Consider the following 25,600-nt stretch of genomic DNA (forward strand, 5'->3'; position numbering starts at 1 on the left):
ATCTAATGAAAACATCCACATTTTAGTATTATTATAGAAGAAGAACCATGTTTTCTCTTTTTCTGCAGCTTTTTGGGTATTAGGGAACTGTGGCAACTTGAAGGAAACTACCACGTAACTGAAGTCAATTCATGTATGTCCCTTAAGTGAACCGCCTTAGCCAGCTGACTAATTTACCCAATGAACATCTCTTTGGTTAGTATTACAAACATTTTATTATTTTCTTACACTTGTGTATTAATAATAATTTTCCATGTCATGTTTTGTTACTGGGGAAGGAAAAATCATATTCAATTTTTCTTTCTTCTTTTCCTCTCATGCTCTGTCATAAGATTGAAAACTTTCAGTTAAATGAATAGTTGGCTCAAATACTACTTGAAATATAGACTCATTATTCTCAATAAGAGAAATCTTGAATTTAAATTCCATTATCTTGGATAAATTTTTTTAAATTAAATCTTGGAAAAACATACACTTTTCACAGATATGACTTGTGATTTTTTCCCTTTGCCTTTTGTATTTGCAGGAGTTCTCAAATTTTGCTAACAATTTTTTAAAAATGTCTTTGATGATCCCACAATTATAATTTGGTAATTAACTGAAGTAGCATTTAAGTGTCATAGATATGATTTGGCTAGCTTAACCAATATTCTAGAAAATAGACTAGAGGCATATAGAAAATGGAAATTTCTTGCCTTCACATTCATACTTTTTCTTTGCACCCTTGAGACATACAGCTTGGGTTATTCAGCCACAATTTACTATTCCCCATTCATCCCTGATGACAAAACTGTGATAGCTTTCGGAAAATTTTCTCCTCAAGATCCCACGTGTTCAGTCATTAGCAAAAAAGAAAGCAAGAGAATGTGAAAGTTACTGAGATACGTCCAGTGCCTACAGCTGGTTTCAGCAATTTCAACTTGTGCAAGACCCCGAGCTTGTGAAAGAAACTCATGTGAAAGAATCTCTGAACAGGATGTAATCAAACTCCAATCTGCTGAGAAACGCTGCAAAAATGACTTCAGCTGCCAAAAATAATAATGTCGTTTACAAGCAGCTCTTCCTATGTCTAAGGAAGGACTGGCCACACAGGAGTTTATGCTGGCTTTGGAGGAGCAAACTAAGGAAAGGACAAGTCCTGTCTCCCTAAAACACACAGTATCAGAATCCCCTGGAAGCTGTGGCCCATTCCCAAGGTGCTGGCAATGCCGAGGGAGAGTCATGTCCACAAAACTGTGAACGGTAAGTGACCCCGGACAAAGGGATTATATTTGGCAATGATTCTCTGCTGTCACCTCCCCTCTGTAACCAGGCTGCCCTGTCTCGTGAAGGCAGAGCTGTTAAATACCTCTTAGTCACAAACCCCAACTCGAATCTTTCCTTCTTTTTCTTTTCTCCCAAAATATTATCTGGCAGCTTCCCTCAAGGGACAAAGGCTTGGGAGGGAATATTCAGAAATGATCCTTCAGATAACGATCATCACAGAAGCCCTGCACCTACCTGTGCGAAGCCCGGGCTGCTCGGTCTGCATGGGCTGGATGTGAAAACAGACCCGGTGTGATGGCTTCTCCAGATTTACCAGAAAGAAAGGACCTGGGATGCTTGTCCTTTAAGTGTCTCTAAACATGGTTTGCATAGCTGGATCTCTGCTTATCTGTGCCTTTCGGCTTTCGCTTCCATACATGGATCTGTTCCCAACAGTAACTTCAAGCTGTCGAAAAGAAGCTATCTGGCAGCTCCTTGCTTCATCCAACACATGCATGATAAAAATACACATATAGAGAGCCTTCCAGTCAGGCCCCGTTTCTCACCCCACCATCCTGCCACGGTGCCTTTTTGCAGATACCCTTTTTCAGATTGACATTTCTCCTTTCCAGACCTACACGGAACTACCAGTTTCTGATTCCCACAGAGAGCTTTCAGGGGGTGGGTTTGCTTAGCTTTACAAAAAAAGATATGGTTAGGGTCTCAGGATCTTCATCCTTAAACATTGTAACAATAAGATGTGTAGGGGACCCAAGACATGTTTAGTGAATGAATGAATATATGAGTGAATGGTCGAGTCAATGGATGGCCTTGTATGTTCATAAATCCAAAATTATTTATTTAATTAGGAAGAGTTGTTAACACGCTGGATTATTTGTCTTAAAGGATAGACAGCAGCAGAAGGTCAAAGTAATCAGAAGGTCAAAGTAATCAGAATCTCTAAAAGAGGAGAGGCCAGTTTCTTATTTCAACAGCTTCTCATTAAGGGTGTTGCGGCAGTTCCTACTAAGTTATTACAGAGCATTCGGTTTGAGGTTTAGAAAATTTTTTCAATGTTATGAATATAAACCTGATAGAGTACTAATTGCTACATTTGTTAAGTGCCAGTGATACTTTAAAAAACACATAACTGTGACCTAAAATTTAGGATAGGGGAGGGGGGTCCTAAATCCTGCTCTGTGTAATGCTGCAGGTCATAAATCCTGCACTTCCCAGGGATGAGAGGTACCCCTCAGGGGGTCGCCCAAACTCTGCTTAGCTTTCCAGTTCCTTTGTAATTTAGCTTCTCAGTTTTAAAATGTATGTCTCTTTTTAAAAGTGTGTTGTTACTCCTATGTAATAAGAGATCAAAATATGGAGAGAGAGAAGAGAGGAAGAGAGAGGGGTGGGGGAGAATTTTCAAATAACATTTTTCCATTGGTAGTTTTTTTCCTCAAAATTATGTTAAAATTCTTCTGTAGTCTCTTGTTTGAAGAAGAAAAAAGGCATTCGAGGCCTACAGGCATAGTTCATTGTGGTGTACTGAAATGAAACATTTGCTTTAAAAATTCCAGAGGAAAAAAAGGAGGGATAGGCAGAACACCCATCTACCTGTTGGTAAAGGGTTCATTATGTTATCCTTCCTACTGTGTTTATATTGTACCATTTCTATGAAAGAAATAAAAGAAAAAAGGGAGAAGAGTACAAACTGGGCACACAAATGGCAAGTTTGAAGAATCCTACATTTTATCAGTCTCTGTGCAAAAGCACTTAGACCAGAGCAAGAAGGGGCCAAGGTTGTGGTTTTTTATTCAAAATATTCTGACAGTCTAACCTCTTCCCATTTAAATCCAATCAGATATGTATACATTTTCATATTCTATATAATAATTTATTTTATGTCATGGATTATCTAGATAATATATTATATATAATACATGCATAACATTCTCTATATAATGACATATATCTAATGAAAAGTAAGATACGATATTAAAAAAACTGACCAAGTATAGCTCATTGATGGACATAGTAGATGACTACCTTACCCAGGAGCTATCCAATGTCCTCTCTTCCCTTGCCTTGGATTTTAGAAATCCAAAAGTAAAACTCTTTTCTTGTTGTCCTTGGCAGCTGAGAATGGCCACGTAACTTGGTTTGGTCAAGCAGGTGTGAACAGGAGTCCCCTGGGAGGGACTTCAGGAAAGCGTCTATTTGTCTGTTAAAACCTGACAGTCTCAGCTTTTGGGCCCCTTGTCCCTGTACCCCTTCCACTGATTTCCTTCTGAGACAGCAAACTTGAGCAGTTTGCTCAAATTGCAGCAGTCATTGGGTGACCAGGAGGGAACAAGCAGAGGAGAAATACCAACGAAATAAGGAAGGTGAACCAAACATTCATTTGCTGTCACAACCCTGAATTTACCCACCTCTGAACTTCCTATCATGCGAGAAAAATAAAACCCAAATTAACACAAAACGCAGATTTCAGATTGTGAACTCAAGATTCGAACTAGGAAATTGTGCTCTGGCCCTGCTTCTGTTACTAGCTGAATAACATTGGTCATGTCACAGAGTTCTATTTTCTTCTCTGTTAGTCAAGAGAACACTTGACCTTCTAACCTTAGAATTATACTATGAGTTGCTGTGTGTGGCATATCTTCATAAATTGTATGAGATTATATCAATGTAAGCTACTGTTTATTTTACACACAGGGTGGTTGATACATGGGGCCCACAGTGACTCCATAGTTACATCTAACAGGGACCAGGCATCTGCTTTCTGTTCAAAGAAGAATTTGCAGACGCTCTGACGGGCTTCACTTAAAACCTCTTGTGAATTCTGCACTGAAGTTAGGAGCAGCTGAAGCATGAAAAAGATGATACATTCCAAAATCCATTGGCCTGTTTTGGATTGGCCAAACTCAGGTGGCGTGCTCTTGGTAAGGTTCACTGCAAAAGGGAGCCCGTGTCCTGCCTTAACTCAGATAATGAGTAATCTGGGCTTGGGGGATGGTGCCCAGTTCTGGAAGAGGCTGTGGGGTGTGTGGACAGGAAAAAATATCCTGATAAAGAGGTTCAAGGCCTACCATACTCCAAAGAAAGAGCTTAAATTGGTCTCCTTTGGACCTTGTAGACGTAGAAGTCAGGGTTAATGTGCGGACATATTTGCCTAACTCCGTGAAGGAGGATGCCATACAAGGCTTGCGGGCACGCTGTTTCACTGTGGGTGCTTCGCACCTGCTGTTCTTTTCAGTGAAACGTTCTGCACCTCTGCCCCAAGTTATGTATGCACATACAGACATTTCACCTTGGCCGGAAGAATGTATTTCAGTCTTTTAACATAAAGTTTGGTGTCTCTTCCTTCCTGAAGTCCGTTCTGACCTTACAACCAGGTGTTCCAAAGCACATACAGCATATTGCTGTAGTCTGCTCCTACTGTCTGCCCTTGGCCATTGACTGTGAGCTCCAGGAGGACAGGGGCATCGTGTTATTTGCCAACTTTGTATCTCCAACATTCATTAGAGTGTCTGTCCTATAGTAAGCAAGCCACAACAAGTTGGTTGAAGAACTAACTGCATCAGTAAAAGAGTGAAAAATGAGTACACGATAGTTAAAACTCAACTGGTGATCATTAGCTTAGCAAGCCTCCCTGCTGTGTAAGGTATAAGAACTTCAAATATTCTATTGCCCATCTGGGTAGAGACTATCAGCTCAAAGGAGATGGAAAACAGAGTGTTCAGAAATATCAACACCATTCTGATTTATCCAGGAAGATTATCTAATGTTTCTAGTTACCCAACTCCATGGGCCACTGCATTAGCACAGACCACTTAGAGCAGATAGCTGACACCAACTATTACCACTAAGGAGGGGTGAGGATTATAAGTTTTTAAAAGATCATAGGTATCAATTTTTTGTGATGTAAACAGTAAATTATTTTTGTCTAATGATGTGGGGGTACTCTTTTATAAATGACTTGTTAAGGCACACAGAAAGTTTTCAAAGGAATTGAGGGCAAATACAAAATGCCCATTCCGTCTTGCAAGACTAGAAATGAGAAAAAGAGATTAAACATGGCTCTTACCCTGAAAGAACAGCCTCAAACATCATCTCTTCTGAGTCATTTTTTTACCTGTTTCCAGCATCATCATTGACATAATAATTAGTCTCAGTGGGGTTCTGTTAGCACAATGTTCAGATTTCTTTATTTTAGCAACCTTTTTTCACAGTCCATCCAAGTCACTAAGTTAACATGTACAATTCAATGTTTTTTGCTATATTCACAGATATGTGCAACCATCCCCACAATCAGTTCTAAAACATTTCTATCACTCCCCCATCCTTCCATCTGCCCTTGCCCCAAGTAACCATCTATTTTCTGTCTTTATAGATTTTGCTCTTGTGGACTTCCATATGACTGGAATCATATAATATGTAGTTGTTTGTGACTGGCTTCTTTCACTTCGTGAAGTTCATCCATTGGTAGCAGGGATCAATACTTCAGTCCTCTTTATGGTCGAATAATAATTCATTATGTAGATCCACCCTATATTGTTTATCCATTCATCCATTAATGAACACTAGAATGGTTTCCATCTTTTGGTAATTATGAACAATGCTGCCATAAATTTTTCTGTACAAAGTTTTGCATGAACATTTGCTCTTACTTCTCTAAGCTGTGTGTACCCAGGAATGGAATTGCTGATAACGCTATGCCTAACCATGTGAGAACTGCCCAATTGCTGTCCAAAGCAGTGGTACCATTTCACATTCTCACCAGCAGGGCAGGAAGGTTTAATTTTCTACATGCTTTTTGTTTTCTCACTTTACTTCCAGGTATCCTAGTGTGTGTGAGCTGGTATCTCACTGTGGTTTGGGTTTGTTTTCTCTGATGATTAATGATGTTGAACAGTTTTTCAAGTGCTTGTTTTTTTTTATTAGTGTATCTTCCTTGGAGAAATATCTATTCAGATTCTTTGTCCATTTAAAAAAAACTATGTTATTTGTCTTTTTTTATTATTGAGTCATAAATGCCCTTTATACACTCCAGACACAAATCCCTTAGATATATGATTTGCAAATACTATCTTGTATTCTGTAGATTTTTTTTTTCATTTTCTTGATGGTATTCTTTCAAGCACAAAAGTTTTAAATGTTGATGAAGTTCTATAGATCTGTTGTTTTCTTTTTTGCTCAGACTTTTGGTATTGCATGCCAAAGGGGAGGTCATAAAAATGTGTCCCTATGCTTCCTTCTAAGAGTTTTATAGTTTTAGCTCTTACATTTAGGTCTTTCATTTATTTAGAGTTATCTTTCCTACAATACATAAAATGAACTGCATTCTTTTGTGTCAGATATCCATTTGTCCCAGAACCATTTGTTGAAAACGCTACTTATCCTCATTGAATAATCTTGGTACGCTCATCGAATATCAGTTGAACTTAGATGTATAGGTTTATTTCTAGCATCCTCGATTTTTTTCCTATTGATCTATATGTCTCTCCTTGTACCAGTAACACACCATCTTCATTACATTATTTTGTAGTAGTTTTGAGATCAGAATGTGTGAGTCCTCCTATTTTGTTCTTCTTTTTCAGAATTATTTTGGCTATTCTGTGTCTCTTCTAAGTCACTATGAATTTTAGAATCAGGTTGTCAATTTCTATAACAAAGTCCACTGAGATTCCGGTCGAAATTATGTTCAATATGCAAATCAGCTTAGGGTGCACTGCATCTAAGTTTACTGGCCCATAGCATTAGATGCTTGCCATTTATTTAATTTCTTTAAACAATATTTTACAGTTTTCAGAATATAAGTTTTGCATTTTTGCTATTCCTAAGTTTTTTATTCTTTTTGATACTGTTGTCAAGGAATTGTTTTCTTAATTTCATTTTCAGATGGAAAACAAAACCATCTGGGCTTTTTTTAAATGGGTAGTTTTTGAAACTATTTAAATTTCTTTACTTGTTATAGGTTTATTCAGATTGCCTATTTCTTCTCAAATCAGTTTAAATAGTTTGTGTCTTTCTAGGAATTTGCCATTTCAGCAAAGTTATCAATTTGTTGGCATACGATTGTTGATAGTATTCCTTTTCATCTCTTTTTAAAGTTTCTGAGATTTCAGCAATAGTGTCCACTGTTTCCTTTCTAAACTTCATAATTGGAGTCTTTTCTTTTTGTTATTGGTCATTCTAGACAAGCATTTGCCAATTTAATTCTTATCATTGTTGCAGCTAATTAATTGGTTCTTTTCTATCATAAAATGGCCCTCTTTATCTTCGGTAACACTTCTATTTTAAGGTCTATTTTGTCTAAACTAGTGTAGCCACTTCAGCCTTCTGCCTCTGATTTCTAAATTCATAATTTATGACTTTCTATTCTTTAACATTTTATCTATCTCCATCTTTCAGTCTAACATGTATTTTCTGTAGAAAACATGTCATTGGATTATATTATTTTCATTTGCTTGTTTTTAATCCTGTATGATGATCTCCACCCTTTGATTAAATTTAATCAAACATTTAACTGCACATTTAGTTTTATTATTGGTATAGTTGAATTTACCTGTTCCATTTCACTTTTTGTTTTAGATGCATATGTCTCATGGATTTTTTGTTCCTCTATTCTTTCTTCACTGCTTTCTTCAGCATTAAGCGAATATATTCTAATGTAGCATGTTAATTCCTTGAGTGATTTTTTTAAAGTATTTTTTCTTTTAGTAATTCCAAAGAGAGAGGAAGGGAGGAAGAAAGAGAGGGAGAAAAATACGAGTGTCAGAGAGAAGCATTGAATGTTTGCCTCCTGAATCCACCCTGACTGGGAACTGAACCTGTAACCAAGGCACGTACCCTGACCAGGAATCAAACCCATAACCTTTTGCTTTGCTGGACAATGTCCAACCAACTGAGCCACACCATCCAGGGCTTGGTGTGATAAAGTGATTTTTTTCACTTTATTTTTGAATTATTTTTTAGTGATTGTTTAAGGTTTACTATACACATCTTAACTTAGCTTCATATTGAAACTAGCTTAATTACTAGCTTAACTAGCTTAATTAGTGATATAGAGAAATGTTCTTCCATCCTGTGGGTTGTCTTTTTATTTTGATCTCATGACTTTCTTTGCTACGCAAAAAACCCTTTGGTCTGATGTAGCCCCATTTGTTTATTGTTTCTTTCATTTCCCTTGCTTGGGGAGATACATCTGATAAAAAATGCTATGAGCAATGTCCGAGATTTTGCTGCCTATATTTTCTTCTAGGATTTTTATGGTTTCTGGTCTAACATTTAAGTCTTGAGCAATTTTAAATTTATTCTTGTGTGAGGTGGTTCCTCACACAAGAAGGTGGTTTAGATTCATTTTTCTATACATATCCGTCCAAATTTCCCAACACCACTTATTGAATAAGCTGTCTTTAGACCATTGTATGTGTTTGCTTACCCTGTTGAGTATTAATTGACTATGAAGCTATGAGTTTATTTCTGGGCTGTCTCTTCTGTTCCATTGATCTATGTGTCTGTTTTTATGCTAGTACCATGCTGTTTTGATTACTATGGCCTTGAAGTATAGTTTGACATTAGGTATTGTGATTCCTCTCACTTTGTTCTTCTTTCTTAGAGTCACTATTGCTATGTGGAGCCTTTTGTGGTTTCATATAAATTTTTGAAATATTTGTCCTAGTTCTGCGAAATATGTCATTGGAATGTTGATAGGAATTGCATTGAATATATAGATTGCTTTGTGTAGTATAGATGTCTTAATGATGTTAATTCTTCCTATCCATGAATGTGGCATGTGCTTCTACTTAGTTGTATCTTCAATTTCTTTCTTCAGTGTCTCATAATTTCCTGAGTATAGGTCTTTCATATCCTTGGTTAGGTTTATTCCTAGGTATTTTATTCTTTTTGGAACAATTGTGAATAAGATTGCTTTCTTAAATTTTCTTTCTGTTATTTCATTATTAGCATAAAAAATGCAACTGATTTCTGGGTATTCATTTTGCATTCTGCTACTTTGCTAAATTCATTTATCAATTCTAATAGTTTCTTGGTAGAATCTTTGGCATTCTCTATTTACAGTATCATGTCATTTGCAATAGTGTGGATGGACCTGGAGAACATTATGCTAAGTGGAATAAGCCAATCAGAGAAAAACAAATACCATATGATTTCATTCATGTGTAGAATTTAATGAACAAACTCAACTAACAAGAAACAGAGACAGATTCATAGATGGAGAACAGATAGCTGGTGGTAGGGGGTTAAGGTGTTTAGAAGTTGAGCAAATATAAAAAAGGACCCATAGACATGGACAACAATGTGGTGAATGCAGGGAGAAAGAGGGGGGAAAGGGGACTAAATGGTAATGGAAAAAATACAATAAAGATTAAATCAAAAAAGAAAAAAAGAGAAATATTCCTCTTATATAACTCTACTTCAGTCCCTCTTTTTGTGGTATTTTTATTATATGTATTATATCTATCAATGTTACCAAACCAATAATACATTCTCATAATTACAGTAGAACCTTGGTTTTCAAACTTATTTCATTCTGGAAGGTTGTCTGAGAAGTGATTTGTTTGAAAACACAATCATTTTTTCCAGGTATCAGCATGAAAGTGTTGTTGGGTCAAGAACTGAAAATTTGTTTGACATCTGAACCATTTTTTTCTTGAACAACTTGGTGGAGAACCAAATTATTTGAGATGGGAGATGTTTGAGAACTGAGTTTTGACTGTATTACTTTACTACCTATAGTCACTTTTTTAGACCAATACAGCTTTGCTTCAACTGCCTCCTTTTTGCTTTGTATTATTAGCAAATATATTATTATACACATATTACATTTTATATGTTATAAGCCTAGCAATACATTATGTACACAATTTTATACAATTCCTCTTTAAATCAGTTAGAAGAATAAAAAAGAAAAAATATTCATTTATAGTGCCTTTCACAATTACTTTGTTACATTTACTAGTGCTTTTTGTTTATGTGGCTTCACATTACCCTCCAAGTTTTCTTGCTTTCAGCCTGAAGAACTTTTAATATTTCTTATAGGGCAAGTTTGCTCGCAACAAATTGTTTCAGGGTTTGTTTATCTGGAAAAGTATTTATTTTGCCTTAGTCTTTTAAAAAATAGATTTGCTGATTATAGAATTTCTGGTTGACAGTATTTATTCTTTGTAAACTTTGAGTATATTATTCCACTGCCTTCTTGCCTTTATTGTTTCTGCTGAGAAGTCAGAAAATCACCTTATTGAAGTTCTCTTGTGTCACATTGCTTTTCTTTTGCTGCTTTCAAAGTTTATCCTTGTCTTTGATTGTCACCATCTTGTGTGTATTTGTGATGTTTAGCTGGAGTAAGCAGATATTTTCTAAATATTCTCTGTCTTTCTAGGACAGAACTTTCTTGGCACAGAGAGAGCAGGCTTTTGTTGGGGCTTGCGTCTTTCTTTCTTTCTTTCTTTCTTTCTTTCTTTCGTTCTTTCATCAACTACTATCTCTTACAAAGTATTTACTCATTTTCCTTCTTCCAGGTTCAGTGATGGTTAAAATCAGTTTAATTTGCCCTATGGTTGGGGAACTAAATGCCTCACTTCTTCAGTTAGCATTCAATTTGCCAAATACTTCCAGGAAAGAAACAAACAGAAAAATACAAACAAGAAAAAAAACCCCAAACAAAATAGATTGCAACTTTAGAGAGATGATATATAAATTTGAGCATAATAGATGATATTTACAAATTTAAGTTAAAATTATTACAAGCTTTTTATGAGCATTTATTGGTGCTGCTTGTATCTCTGGTTTTCAGCAGGAACCAGCAAGCAGGCTGCAGTCTGTCCTGCCTGCAGGTATTCTGCCTGGCCTTTCTTAGAACTGCAGCCCTACTCCGATCTTTGTATTTTTTTTTTTACCAAACTGAAATTACTACCTGATGATAAAATGTTTACCTAATACTAGGCATCATTTCTTTCTGTATCACATTCTTTTATTTAGATTGGACATCTTGGTTACTGACATATCCATACATTCAAATTGGGATCTTGTTCCATTCCTTAGTTTCGGCTGCATCAACAAAATACCATAGACTGGGTGATTTAAACAAGAAACACTGTGGAAGTTCAGGGGTTCTGGAGGTTGGAAATCTGAGATCAGGGTTCCTGCACAGTTAGGTTCTTGGTGAAAGCCCTCTTCCTGGTTTACAGAAAGATGGCCACCTTCTTGCTGTATCTTCACATGACAGAAAGTGAGAGGTTTGGTCTCTCCAGCCTTTCCTAACAGAACCAGTCTCACCATGGGGGCTGCAGACCCATGATATCATCTCTACTTGATTACCTCCATAGGTAATTAAGGGCCCATCACATCCCGATACCATCATGCTGGGGATTAGGGCTACAGCATACGGAGCTGGGGCAGCACAGACATTCAGTCCTCAGCGGGACTTGGTTGGTGTCACTTGTCATTCTGCATTTCTCTTTAGTAGAATGGTTGCCGTTTGTGCCTCTTATGAGTATTTTATTTTAATTGTATATACAAGGCCTGTTCTGCAAATATCTTCTGTCCCTCCTTGGATTGCTTTTGTACTCTATTAATGATATAATTCTGATTTTCCCCTGGCTCTTTGAATAGCTAGTGTCTATCAATCTTATGGGCCTCACCTCAGATATAAAGTCCTCTAAAGGATCTTCTTTAATCATCTTTTGTAGGATTGTGTCAATGGAACATTTTAAGGAGAAATACAGTATGATCAGACATACATTTTTAGAAGATCATTCATGTTATTGCACAGATGATAGAGATGAGACACCAGTTAGCATATTCTTCAAAAATTCTTGAAGACATCTTGGTTGATCCTAGTTAAAGATTGTGGCAGAAGAGGAGAAAGAGGTAGAGATGGAACCCAGACATATTTAACAGTGAAGTCCAAGACTTGGTGGATTCAATGTGAGACATTTGGAGAGAGGGTGATAGCATGTCTGTCTCTTTGATTTCTGGGGTAAGCATTTGGGGAGTCATTCAAAACCAAATTCTGATTTTGCCATTCCCTGTTCAGGTATTTCAGTACCCCTCAAAACCATTCAGGATGAAATACAAATTTTTTAACTTAGTTGTCAGAAATGTTTCAAGAGCTACTTCCTATTCACATATTAATCTCACCTCTGGCCACTCACCCAGCAAGGTCCTCTCATGGAAGCAGCTACAAATGACTTGCAGTGCATGTGCGAGCTGATCACTTAGAAACTTGGGTTTTCCTCACACTCATGCTATTTCTCCTGTGCCTTTTCATTTTGCCTGGGATATCCTTCATTCTCTTCTTTATTTAGTAAATCCTCCTCAAATTTGAAGGCTTGCATCAGTTGTTCTCTCCCCTGGAAAAATCATGGCCCTTCCAGTATGATTTAGGCCTTCGAAGCACACTTTGCCCAACTCTACCATTTCACTCTGCAACTGGAGGGAAATTACTATTGTATTGTTTTGCCTTTCAGCTACACTTCAAGTTTCAGAGTCAGGGAACAAACATAATTTGTTTTATATACTTGTATTATTAATACTTAGTATACAATAGGTATTCAATATTATATTTAACTGTATAAATGGCTAAATGGATAGATTAATAAATTATTCTTCATCAGAAAGATAAAGTAAGATTTCATGGAACAATTGCCTGATTTTTAATTAGACTCCTCACTCTTGAAGCAGGAATAGGATTGAGAGAGACATAGATATTGGTACAGATAAAGCAACAAATACATATTGTATGTACTGAGTTCCTGAGTGAATAAGTAAGTGAGAAGGCAGGGATCCCAGGGGGAAGGGCGAGTGTGAGTAATAGCAGAGAAACACTCTGCTTTGGTTAATTGTGAGGGGTCTTCTCTGGTTGAAGATTAGCGTGGTTGGAGGAGACAGTGGAGAACCAAAGGACCTCTGGTGGCAAGCTCATCATTTCGCTTTTGGGTTTGATTATTGGAGGAGTTATGGCACAGTCAAAATTGATTTTTTTATAAGATTTGATTTTTTCATGTGATGAGATTTGATGATAATAGAATACTAGATCAGTCATAAAATCAAATATTTACAGACAAACAAGTTAGCAGATTCTTACTTGGCACCCTCTGGGAGGAAATACCTAGTATTTTCTTTGTTCCTAAGTGGACATTTTACTTTGTAAGTTAACTATGGAATCTAATATAAAGTAATATAATATTGGAGGAGAAAGTAGAGGAGGAGAAGGGGAAGTATGTAATCATTAGTCAGATTGAAGTGTTGAGGCTTCTGCTAGTTTAAAAATGTGTGTGTTTATATGACCACTTAAATTTTAAATTCTGCCCTGAGCATTGGAAAGTAGAATCATTGTACTTAATCATTATAGATTGTGTCCAGGAGGCCTCTTTATTCGGATAGCCCTATATAACAAAAACATTTAATTCACCAGATGTCATTGTTTTTGTTTATTTGTGTTCTATATTCTGGTATTTCAAATTACATGATCTGGTGTTTTGAAGTCATCACTGGAAATTTGGCTCTAACTAAACTGGCGGTGTCCAAGGAGATAATCTTGGGTAAATCTGTTTCACTCTTGCTCTTTTCATAGGGATTGCTTTTGTTCTTCTTTGTCATTACAAATCACAGGATCTCTTGCCTCCACTTCTATCCAAACTCATGTCTTATGACGCATGAGAAATTTATGTATTTTTAAATTTGCAATGAACTTATTTATGCTTCTGTGTATGAGCCCCTGAAAAACAGAACAGAAAGACCAAATTCCACAGTCTCCAATTCTACAGTCTCCAATTCCACCTGGGCTCCAGGGTCTCTAGCCCATTGTAGGTGACCACTGATGTCCCTCATATGGTCTTCCCTCTAGGACAAGGCAAGATGGTTGGGGGTGATTCTTAGCAATTATTCAAGAATTTAGTTATGTGTCTTATTTAAAAAGCAAAGCAAAAGAACATAAAGCAGTATTCAATTATTTTTGCCCTCTGTTAGGTCTGGTGGTTCTCCTTTTAAAGTGGATTAGAATACTCCTGACTTTAGGAACTGAGCCTAATATGTACTTTATAATTTGTTTGTCGTACCAAATAATGTGTTACATTCCTAAAGAAATACATTTCTAAAGAAATGTTTGTGAAATGATATTTCTCTTAATCCACTCAGAAGATTGTCACCCAACACTGACTATAAAAAAAATCAACATTTAAAAGGCTTACTCATTATAAGAATGTATCATTTAAAGTTCATTCTAGCTCCTTATGTACACAGCCTAGTTGAACACGATTATGTTCAAGGGTGGCTTATCTCTATAGAACAGACAGAGGCGTTAATGCTAAAATGAAGTACAAGGAAGAAGTCTTCTGTTGTTGGTGTTTTTGTTATTGAAGGCAGAGCTTGAAGAGATGAGCTGAGATAAGTGTAAGCAATTTCAAGCTGTTTTGACCATAATCACTGGACAACAGAATAGAGAGAAAAAGTTGTAATACTGTGTCCTTCTCTTCCCTTGCTGGAATCTAGGGAACATTGGGGACTGAAGATTTAAATGCCCCAGTGAATGAGGAGGCATCCTGTCAAGCTAGTTGGAAGCAGATTGAGCAAGGTCAGTTAAGATTGGCACCATGTTGGGAGAATTGAGTGATGATGATGAAGCTGAAAAGGCAAGGGAGCATTTATCCAAACACACCTGGCCCTTGCTGGTTCCAAAGAAAAAATCAAGAGACTTGGCAAAAACCTCTTGTTACTAAACATTTCACAGAAACTAACCATGTCTGGAGATTCATAAAAGCTATCGAAGCCCATAAATTATTATATATGGCACCTGGGCCATTCATTAACACAAAAAATGGCACAGCAAGTGTTTAGAAAAATGTACAGACATTGTATGTAGATACGTATTTTTCCAAACAACAGTTTATCCTATTTAAGATAATTTGGAACCATCCATAAGCTATTTTAATGAGATTGCTTTCTGAAGGAAACAAGTTCAGTACATCACTGCTTTTCTTCAGGATTTTCATGCCTCATAAAATTTTAACCATAACAGAAGGAGAGAATCTCTAGTTCCAAAAACTCAACCAATTTCTTGTCCACAGATACAAGTAAATGGAAACTATAACTTTTCAATAACAATACTAGTCGTTGTGATTTGTTTTCAGTTTGCTACAGACTCAAATAACACTGCTAAGTGTAAGATGTTTCAAAGTATTTCTGTGCTTGTGTGTTTGTTTCAGGAACCTAGAGAGACAAATCTGAAAGCAGTATGTTCTGATCCAGAAGCAGCTGGAAATGGCAGCAACCTGATACGGAGCAATCAAGAACTGAAGGTTTATTTGGAAGGAGAGGCTATGACCAGCTGTGAGACTGAGCAATGGCCGGTGAGAATAAGTGCAAATACAACTGGTAGTGACTTCCGGTAGGAAGAGACATTTGTACCGTGTCCATAGATTGTAATACTATCTATGGAGGAGGGAAACAAGCTCTTCAATTTATTTTTATTCTTAGTAATAGCTTCTGAGCCTCCATGATTTGAAAATACAATGATAAAATGGCTCTTTCAGAAAACAATATATTTCAGAGAATAAGTAGCATGGATGGTAGGTAGGAAATAGACAGGGGGAGGATAAGAATAGTATGGGAGATGTAGCAGCCAAAGAACTTATATGTATGACCCATGGACATGAACCAAAGGTGGGGAATGTGGATGGGAGGGGGTGTGCAGGGTGGAGAGGAGTGGAGGGGAGTGGAGAGGGGGCGAAATGGGACAACTGTAATAGCATAATTAATAAAATATATTTAAAAATAAAGCAATATATTTCAAAGCCCAATTGCATTTTGGACAGGTAAGAATGCCTCATCATGAAATGGTCTTTAGCATCCATTGCTTCTCTAGTCTGCTATCTGTTTTTATTAGTCGTTCTCTCTTTTCTGCAGTCGCGTAGCTGTGAGCAAGGTGATTTCATTCTTCCTCGTTCCTAGCAATGTTACCATTTCACTGATATACAAGGGCAGACCCTAGATGCTGCTCATTAAATATTGTTGAACAGTCTACACTGTTCAATTGTACACTTTTTGTACACTTTTTTTCAACAATTGTACACTTTTATATTTGAATACCACTTCTTAGGAGTTTGTAAAGCACTTTAACACAACTTATTTAATTAAACTTTACTGGAAAACAAATACGCTGTCCAAATCTGTGTTTCTAAGCCTCCTTATTTTATAGGCTTACTTCATATATCACATATACCTGTCACAGCCCGTGAATACAGACACGTGACTATGTAAGCAAGGTTTCCCAAACTCATGCTTTGTCCTTTGTTTAGCATTTCCTTATGATTATTAAAAGTTTTTTTAAAAAAATAAAAGCCTTCCTCCTCTTTATATTACAAAAAAGATCATTTGATGACTTGGAAACCTTTCCTTTTTTTCTTTTTGACTTCTGTGACTATGTAAGGCACTGATGGGGTGGAACACAAACATGAATAAGATGCATTTTTTCACCTCAGTGAGATCAAACTTCATTTGCCACTGACAATTTCGGTTGGAAAAAAATGGCCACTCATTTTAGGAGCTTGGGAGGCAGGCTGGACCCTGCGGTTTGGGGGACTGTTCTGTCTATGCTCAGATAGATGTACAACACTCCTTCTCGTCTGGTTGCTTTTACATTGCGAGGGGCAGAGGCAAATTATTCAGAGCAACATCAGTGGGTCCAGAGTACTGAAACACCGCTCTTATCAGCCATGCCAAGTCACTTTATTTGTTCATGGAGCACTTGAAAAATGAGAAGGAACAGCGGGCCTTCCAGAGAACAAAGAAAGAGCTGGCTCCCAACGCTTTCATTACCAAACGAGGGTGTTCAAATGCATAGAAATGTTAACTGTCTACCAGAAAAGATATCAATGAATGACACTGCCAGTTACAGCTCACTCACCCCTGATTTAGCAATCATTTGAGATCAGACCAGGGAACAGTTTTGCAGTTCGAAAAGCCTTTCAATTATTCCTGCGGTGCGTTAATGCATTTGAGACACTGGAAGGGAAGCTGTCAAAGGAAGTAGAATACCAGTACCACCGCCTACACCCCCGAACAAAAATTATAATGTGGTTGTACGGAAGCAGGCTCTGTGCAACATGAATTTTATTACAATGTGTGTGTGAGCCCGTAGGCTTGCAAAGTGTCAGATCTGACTAAGAGATAAAATAATAATACCATGTGTCGGTATTCATTGCAGCATCTTGTTTCAGAGGACCCCAAAGCAACCATGGGTATAGCTCAACCTTTTCATGTTGTGGTTTAGCATCTCAGCCAGAGCACTTTAACACACCCAGCAACCCGGAAAGTGACCAAGTCTCACTGTGGAAACATCCAGAGATATAATTTCTTGTCACAAGCCTGGAAAATGAGAGGATGGTGGTCCCTAAACCTAGGCAGCTCACGCACCTGGGCAGTGTCTCCCATACAGCATTGCTACATGTGTGGAGGGACATCGTGCACCATTCCAACCCCAGAAACAGCAGAGGGCTTATTCCAAAATGAAAATCTGGTACACAGGCTACAGAAGACTTTCTAGCTCTACACCAACATTTTATTAAAAATGATTCTACAAAGTATTTATAGTGCACATCAAGATTGTTATTTAAAGGGTGACATACTATCCTAAAGCATCATGGGGTCCTTATAATATTAGGATTTGTGCAAGATAAAGCCCATTGTTGCCATGGAGATCAGGAAATAATCTTGATCGGAGACACTAGTTCCCACTGCCAAGACATGGGTGGGAGAGGTGGTTCCCACAGACACTGTTTTCTCTAGGCTAAAAATACAGCGTGGTTTCTATCAAAGGGCAGTTTTTAAAACTTCATGGTGATGTGGCCTAAAGGGAACATGCCCTCTCATTTTTGGAACAATTAAGCAGTGAGCAGGCTCTCCAATCCTTGGAGATTATATTTGTATCCAATATTAATTAGGCTCCTGCTCTTCGTGTCAAAGGTGGTGTCACAACCGCAGCTTTTTTTAGGTGCTGTTTCGCATGGTCTTAAAAAAGAAATTGTTTATGGAGAGGGATACATTGCAGGCAGAAGTTACTTCCTTTAAGGGTTTCATTGTAAACTGAGCACACTGACCGTAACTCCTTTCAAAAGTCGTTCGGGTCTGTGAGATGCTGCTCCCAAGAGCTGTGATGGATGTAAATTCTATGAAGATTGCTTTTAAGACTTCTCATCAAGAAATCCAAAGCATCACAAGTTCTTCCTCAAGTTTACTGTTAAATACTTATGCCAACAGAAATACAATCAGTCCTCAGATTTATAGGGTGCTGTGGAGTTGGCAAAGCTGCTTGATGGACTTCCCAACCCGGTGAGATAAGCAGTTCTGGGAATTCATTACTATCTCCTTTCATACGATGAGACTGAGAATTACAACAGTTCAAATGCTGCCTAAAGTTACACAGATACGAAGTGTGAGATTGAACACCAGGCCCCCGCATGAAAACCATTCTCCCCGCTCTGTTGTGCTGAAGTATTGTGCTTCATCTGTTGCGATGAACTATGTCATTAGGGAAATGACACACTCCATCTCATGTAATTACTCTTACAAACACTGTCAATTGTCATTCGATTCTGTGACAATTAACACTAAACTGTCATCTGGATTACTGTCTGGAAAATCTGTTGAACTAAATAGCAGTTCAATAAAATTATCCATTGGCTGGGGCTGGGCATCCTCATGGTCCCATAAAGGGGATTTATTTCAAGAAAATTTGACACGCATTGAAAAAAAACTAATTCTCAATTCATTAAAAGTCCTGCCCCAATCAAGTTTTATTTTTCCACTTTGAAGGTAAGTTTCCCTCTTCTTCTTTTGAACCACCCCATCCACCCCCAGGACCGCTTGTGGCTTGCTAGCCTTATTAAGTTTATCATTGCACAATTTAACCTATGTTTTTGCCTTACTTTGATGGACGTTGTGGTAGAACAGTCAGGTTTAAAAAAAAATGTTATTCCCCCTGCTGTCTTTCTTTAAGGTATGTTCTTTAAATAGAATATTCACTGGGCTGTTTCCAGTTTCAAATTGTGCAATTTATCAGAAGACCAGCACTAACCGCAGCACCCGCATATGGACCGCCTGCTTCAGGAATTCTGGAGGGCATGCTTTCCTCTTCTCAGGCATCGCTCTTTTCACGCAGGCTCCTTCCTCCCTGAACGTCATTTGTAAAAGCTGTCACTTGACGTGATGAGGAACCCATTTTTCTCGACCGTCCCTCAGGAGAGACATCTGTTGGTTCCCACTGTGCAAGACCCCAGAGTTAAGGGCTTCACGTCTCTATCCAGCTTCTTTATCATCTTACCCTTCATTCTTATGAGTCAACCCTGTGACCTTCCGCAGTTTTTATTTTCTCCTTAAATTATAGAGTTGGCTTCCTATGTCTGCAACCAGAGAATCCTGCTTGCTACAGAAGAATAAAAAGAAAATGTTATAATTAGGCTGTTTCCCCATTTGAGCAACACTGTAAAATAACCAAATAATTTTGTCATCAAGCATTATTTATTAGGGCAGTCTTATACTTTCTGCAAATTGCTAACGTCTATGGAGACAGTGTACATTTTGCTTGAATCTGACGATGTTTTTCACAGGCTGTGTTGACTGCACTTTATGGGAAGGGAGGTAAATGAAATGTGTCGGTTTATAAAACCTCCCTACAATCTTTACATCTTGAGTGGTAGTTCCAAACCCACTCATTTCAGTGGTGCACCACTGACCTGGCTCATTTAGGAGACAGAGAGACTTTAAGTACTGGTTGTGAACGTCATTTCTCTAGGTCAAGGACAAGAGTCAGTCTTTCTCCAGTCTAGGAGTCTATTTGCTCTGCTAATTGAACTACCCTAATCAGATCAATAACAGCCCTTCTCTGCAGGGAGGCAGGCGAAAAATCCATTCTGAAGCAGTGATGAGTTGCCTTCCCCTCCTACATGCCTCCTACTAATGTGCATCTTGGCAGAACAGGCACGACTTAGCAAAAGGTAAGCGCACAAGAGTAAGAACCATATTCTTGGAGAGTTCCTTTATTCCTGACAGACACTTAGGTGTCTGCTCCTCAAAGATCGCCATCACTGCAAACTCCCTTCCTCGCTTTGACACCTTGAAGAGCAGAGACTGTGACAAAGTGGAAAGAATGGGTGATCGACTGACCACCATTGCCCCTCAGGGTTAGAGGTTAACTCATCTCTCCTGTTTCTGTGTATTTCCCACAAACAGAGTTCCCTAGAAGTCCATGCTCAGTTCAAGAACAGAAAATAAACACAAGCAAAGCCATTACCACTCTTTATCAAGTATGTATATTTTCCTTTTTTCTTCTCAGCATGTTGAAGGAGGGATGATGAGAGCTTATGGGAAAATAATTTGGTTGAAATCTTATTTTCCCTAGCCCAGTCTGTCTCTCCTCCTTGTCTTCCCTGTGTCAGTGATTACCGGCCATCTGCACCATCACCCAGGTTTGGGGACAAGTTTTCCAACTCTGCTCTACGTCTCCTGCCTGGGGCTCCTCTTATTTCTTCTCCACATTGCATCCGACATGATCTTCACTGAGCTTGAACCTGATTCCATCACTCTACTGATTGAAATCTCTCAGTGGCTCCCCAGAGCTCTGAGGTTGCTCTCCAATTCTTTCCTGTGGTATATGGGCTCCTGCATGATTTGCTGCCTGCCTGCTTCTTTTGGATCATCTTCCATCCCTGCCCCATAGGAGTGTTCTGTTCATATCAAAAGGTTCGCCTCTGTCCTCAAGGATTTCACAGGTGCCATTCTCTCTACTTGAAACCTTCTTTTCTTCCTCTACCCATTTAATTATCATTGTTGGCAACCCAGTTCTTAAAAAGAAACTCTTCTGACCTCTTAATGATGAAGAGGTTTCTTCCTTCAGAGCGCCCTTTGCAGCCCTTTCAACACCTGTCATATAAGGTGACTCTTGCTGGGTTAGGCTCTGTCTTCCGCTGGGTGTAAAACTCTGTGAGGGGAAAGCACATGTCACTTGCTCTTGACAGGCCCACCCCCTAGAGGTGTGCGTGGAATGCGGAGAGCAATCCAGTTTGCCCTTGGAATTAAAGACAAAGTGAAAGGAATCAATAAAGCCAGTATGTAGATGATGTAACGAAACGTCTAAAGTTGGCCAGGAAGGAAGACTGGCAAAGAATACTTCCACACTTTCCCACAAACAGCTCCTCCTGGCTGCATGTCTCCTTTTGCAAGCTCATCGCCAGTCTTTCCATCCCTATGACACACTTTTCAAGACCGGTCTGCGATCATCAACTCTCTCCAGGACCACGGCGAGGCTCATCTCCCTCTCTAATGAACGTCTTCTGGGCATCGTGTACTGTTGCTCAACCAAGCTCTCTCATTTCCCTGAACCACTTAACCCAGCATTTCCTTCTTTTCTGATATGTTTTTTTGCAACTAATTAGAGAAGAAAGTAAATTCTCATTAGTACTCCTGTATCTAGACCTGCAACTTACCAGCCCGTTCTTTAACCTCAGCTTCAGGCAGCTCCATCATTGCACTAGGCTACAGCACGGAGCGGAAGGAACGAGAGCTCCAGAATGGGAGACCCGACCCTTCCAACTTTCTCTCTGTCCTGTACGGTGTGTTACCTTCTTTCATAAGGCTTGAGCTATTTTCCAGAACGTTGTGGATTATAATATCTTCCATGTACAGGTTTGCATTAACCTTTGCCTGATGCATAGTAAATTCACCATAGATCAACAGTAATTATGCATGTTCATAATGTAATGTTTCAATTTGGATATTAGATATTGGATATTAGATATATCAAAGTTCATTTAGTTTTACACTCCTAGGTCATAGAGTTTTCAATATTTTAAACCCAATTAAGTAGAGTATATGGGACAAGGGTCTCTGGATAGTAGGTAGTAAAAAGGCATTTTATTGCAGTTATAATAAAAATATAAACATATTGATGTCAATATTGAGATTACTTGATTTCTTGATTACAGAGGGTCTATGATTGCCCTTCAGATACAGTTGTGGACATAAATGAAAAAGACAGCAAAGGGTTTAGGCCTGAGCATTGGCCTATATGGTACTCCCTTTTGCCCATTTACTTCATCCTTTTTGGGGGAGGGGCATTATTTCTATTATTTCAAGGGGATTCTACAATCCCCTCTTAGAGTTTTCCATGTTTTTATTTTTCCTCCTGTCTGATCCACATCACCCTTTAAAAAGGCTTATTGGACTGCCTTCTCTGGTTTGCTAAGTTCACTCCCCAGGTTTATTAGTTGTGTAAACCATTTCTTTCTGTTCTGATTGTTCACTTGCCTTCCGAGATCCACTAGTCCCCTCTCTGTGTCCTGGTCAGAGGCCTGAGAGATCAACCTCAAGAACAGAACCAGCGGGGTGTGCTTGCCCTCTGGCTTTCCGATGGGCTCAATGAGAGGCCCTGGGGAGGAGCTGAGGCTGGGAGAAAAGGGAGACCGGCATGTTCATTCCTCCCGCCATCAGCTTGCTACCTGCCTGGCCACAGCCCTGGCAGTGGCTGCTTTGTGACTACAACTTCTGTTGGGCAGACTGACACTCATACCTCTATCTCTCACTAGGCTTCATTAACACTATTCATTACCCTTCCTTATCTTTTTATGTTCAGGGGTGGTAGAGACTTTNGGCTTGAGCTATTTTCCAGAACGTTGTGGATTATAATATCTTCCATGTACAGGTTTGCATTAACCTTTGCCTGATGCATAGTAAATTCACCATAGATCAACAGTAATTATGCATGTTCATAATGTAATGTTTCAATTTGGATATTAGATATTGGATATTAGATATATCAAAGTTCATTTAGTTTTACACTCCTAGGTCATAGAGTTTTCAATATTTTAAACCCAATTAAGTAGAGTATATGGGACAAGGGTCTCTGGATAGTAGATAGTAAAAAGGCATTTTATTGCAGTTATAATAAAAATATAAACATATTGATGTCAATATTGAGATTACTTGATTTCTTGATTAGAGAGGGTCTATGATTGCCCTTCAGATACAGTTGTGGACATAAATGAAAAAGACAGCAAAGGGTTTAGGCCTGAGCATTGGCCTATATGGTACTCCCTTTTGCCCATTTACTTCATCCTTTTTTTTGGAGGGGCATTATTTCTATTATTTCAAGGGGATTCTACAATCCCCTCTTAGAGTTTTCCATGTTTTTATTTTTCCTCCTGTCTGATCCACACCATCCTTTAAAAAGGCTTATTGGACTGTCTTCTCTGGTTTGCTAAGTTCACTCCCCAGGTTTATTAGTTGTGTAAACCATTTCTTTCTGTTCTGATTGTTCACTTGCCTTCCGAGATCCACTAGTCCCCTCTCTGTGTCCTGGTCAGAGGCCTGAGAGATCAACCTCAAGAACAGAACCAGCGGGGTGTGCTTGCCCTCTGGCTTTCCGATGGGCTCAATGAGAGGCCCTGGGGAGGAGCTGAGGCTGGGAGAAAAGGGAGACCAGCATGTTCATTCCTCCCGCCATCAGCTCGCTACCTGCCTGGCCACAGCCCTGGCAGTGGCTGCTTTGTGACCACAACTTCTGTTGGGCAGACTGACACTCATACCTCTATCTCTCACTAGGCTTCATTAACACTATTCATTACCCTTCCTTATCTTTTTATGTTCAGGGGTGGTAGAGACTTTCTGATACCAAAGGTTCTAGGTGTCTCATACATGTTTATTGGTCCTTTGAGCCTGCCCCAACATCTATAAATAGTCTCTTCATGGAATCCTTTTCAATTAAACCTTCCCTATTGGAATCTGCCTGATTCGGTTTCATTATATCTTTGGTTCCAGGAAAAAGATTTGCTTGTTGAAATTTGGCTCCAAGGGCTCACAGTGGGTGAGGAGGAGGGATTACTTACTAAGTGGTAAAGTGGACGCTTACAGTGGTAATTATAAATGCCCAATTATAAGTGGTTGGCCAATTCATGGTTAACTCACTCAAATATTTATTAAAACATAGAATCAGTCAGGCAGTGAAAAGGGAGAAACATAGCCAATGTCCTTAATAATTAACATCACCATATAGAAGAAAGATGTATAGCTTAATATTTAAAATGTAGCAATAAAAGAACTAACCATATGGGAAAACATATTTACCAATGATACCTTGGACAAGGATTTGATCTCCAAAATATATAAAGAACTCATATGACTCCACTCCAGGAAGGCAAATACCCCAATTAAAAAATGAGCAAAGGACTTGAACAGACATTTCTCCAAGGATGACATATAGAGGGCCCAGAGACACATAAAAAGGTGCTCAATATCACTAGCTATCAGAAAGATGCAAATTAAAACCACAATGAGATACCACTTCACACCAGTCAGAATAGCCATTATAAACAAATCAATAAACAAGTGTTGGAGAGGATGTGCAGAAAAGGGAACCCTAGTCCACTGTTGGTAGGAATGCAGACTGGTACAGCCACTATGGAAAACAGTATGGAATTTCCTCAAGAACTAAAACTGGAAGTAAAAATGGAACTGGTGCTCAGCAATTCCGCTGCTGGGATTATACCCTAAGAGTCCTGAAACACCAATCCAAAAGAACCTATGCACCCCAATGTTCATAGCAGCACAATTTATAATAGCCAATTGCTGGAAGCAACCTAAGTGCCTATCAGTAAATGAATGGATCAAAACACTATGGTACATTTACATGATGGAATACTATGCAGCACAAAGAAAGAAGGAGCTCCTATCCTTTGCGACAGCATGGATGGAACTGGAGAGCATCATGCTAAGTGAAATAAGCCAGGTGTTAAATAAAAAATACCATATGATCTCATCTGTAAGTGGAACCTAATCAGCAAAATAAGCAAGCAAGCAAACTGGAACCAGAGAATGGAAATTAAGGACAAACAGTAACTAGAGTGGAGGTGGGAGGGGATCATGGGGGGAAGAGGCAGAAGGGTTTTCAAGAACACATTCAAAGGACACATGGACAAAACCAAAGGGGGGTAGGATCAAGGGTGAAAAGTGGGGATGGCTGGGGTAGGGAAGGAGTGGTGAAATGGAGACAGTTGTAGTTAAACAACAATAAAAATTTTTTAAAATAAGGTAACATAAAAATCTAAAAAATAAAAAATAAAATGTATCAACAGTAAATGCTCAGGGCTAAGAGAACCCAGAGAAGAGAAACTTAATTTAATTTAGCCCTTGGAGATGAAACCAAACTATGTGCTGGGGATAAAGGTGATTATTTGGGTAGAGCGCCAAGCACGTCTTCCCTTCCCTTCCCTTGCCTTTCCTGCTGGAGCCTTGGCCATCACGGCTGCATCCGCACGCCACCTACTTTCTTCTGGGCTGCTGCAAG

At 38.6% G+C, this 25,600-nt stretch overlaps 1 long non-coding RNA gene across 1 annotated transcript; it reads left to right on the forward strand.

Annotated features, from left to right (window-relative positions):
* The first annotated feature begins 941 nt into the window (after positions 1-941).
* On the forward strand, positions 942-15,654 carry LOC119001213 (uncharacterized). Its single transcript, XR_005069514.1, has 3 exons — positions 942-1,242; positions 14,758-14,839; positions 15,471-15,654. It is a non-coding gene; the product is annotated as an uncharacterized LOC119001213 (long non-coding RNA).
* The last annotated feature ends 9,946 nt before the right edge of the window (positions 15,655-25,600 follow it).

The sequence above is a fragment of the Sturnira hondurensis genome, unplaced genomic scaffold, assembly GCF_014824575.4.
Source record: "Sturnira hondurensis isolate 20B ecotype Veracruz unplaced genomic scaffold, ASM1482457v3 Scaffold0016663, whole genome shotgun sequence".
Lineage (NCBI taxonomy): Eukaryota > Metazoa > Chordata > Mammalia > Chiroptera > Phyllostomidae > Sturnira > Sturnira hondurensis.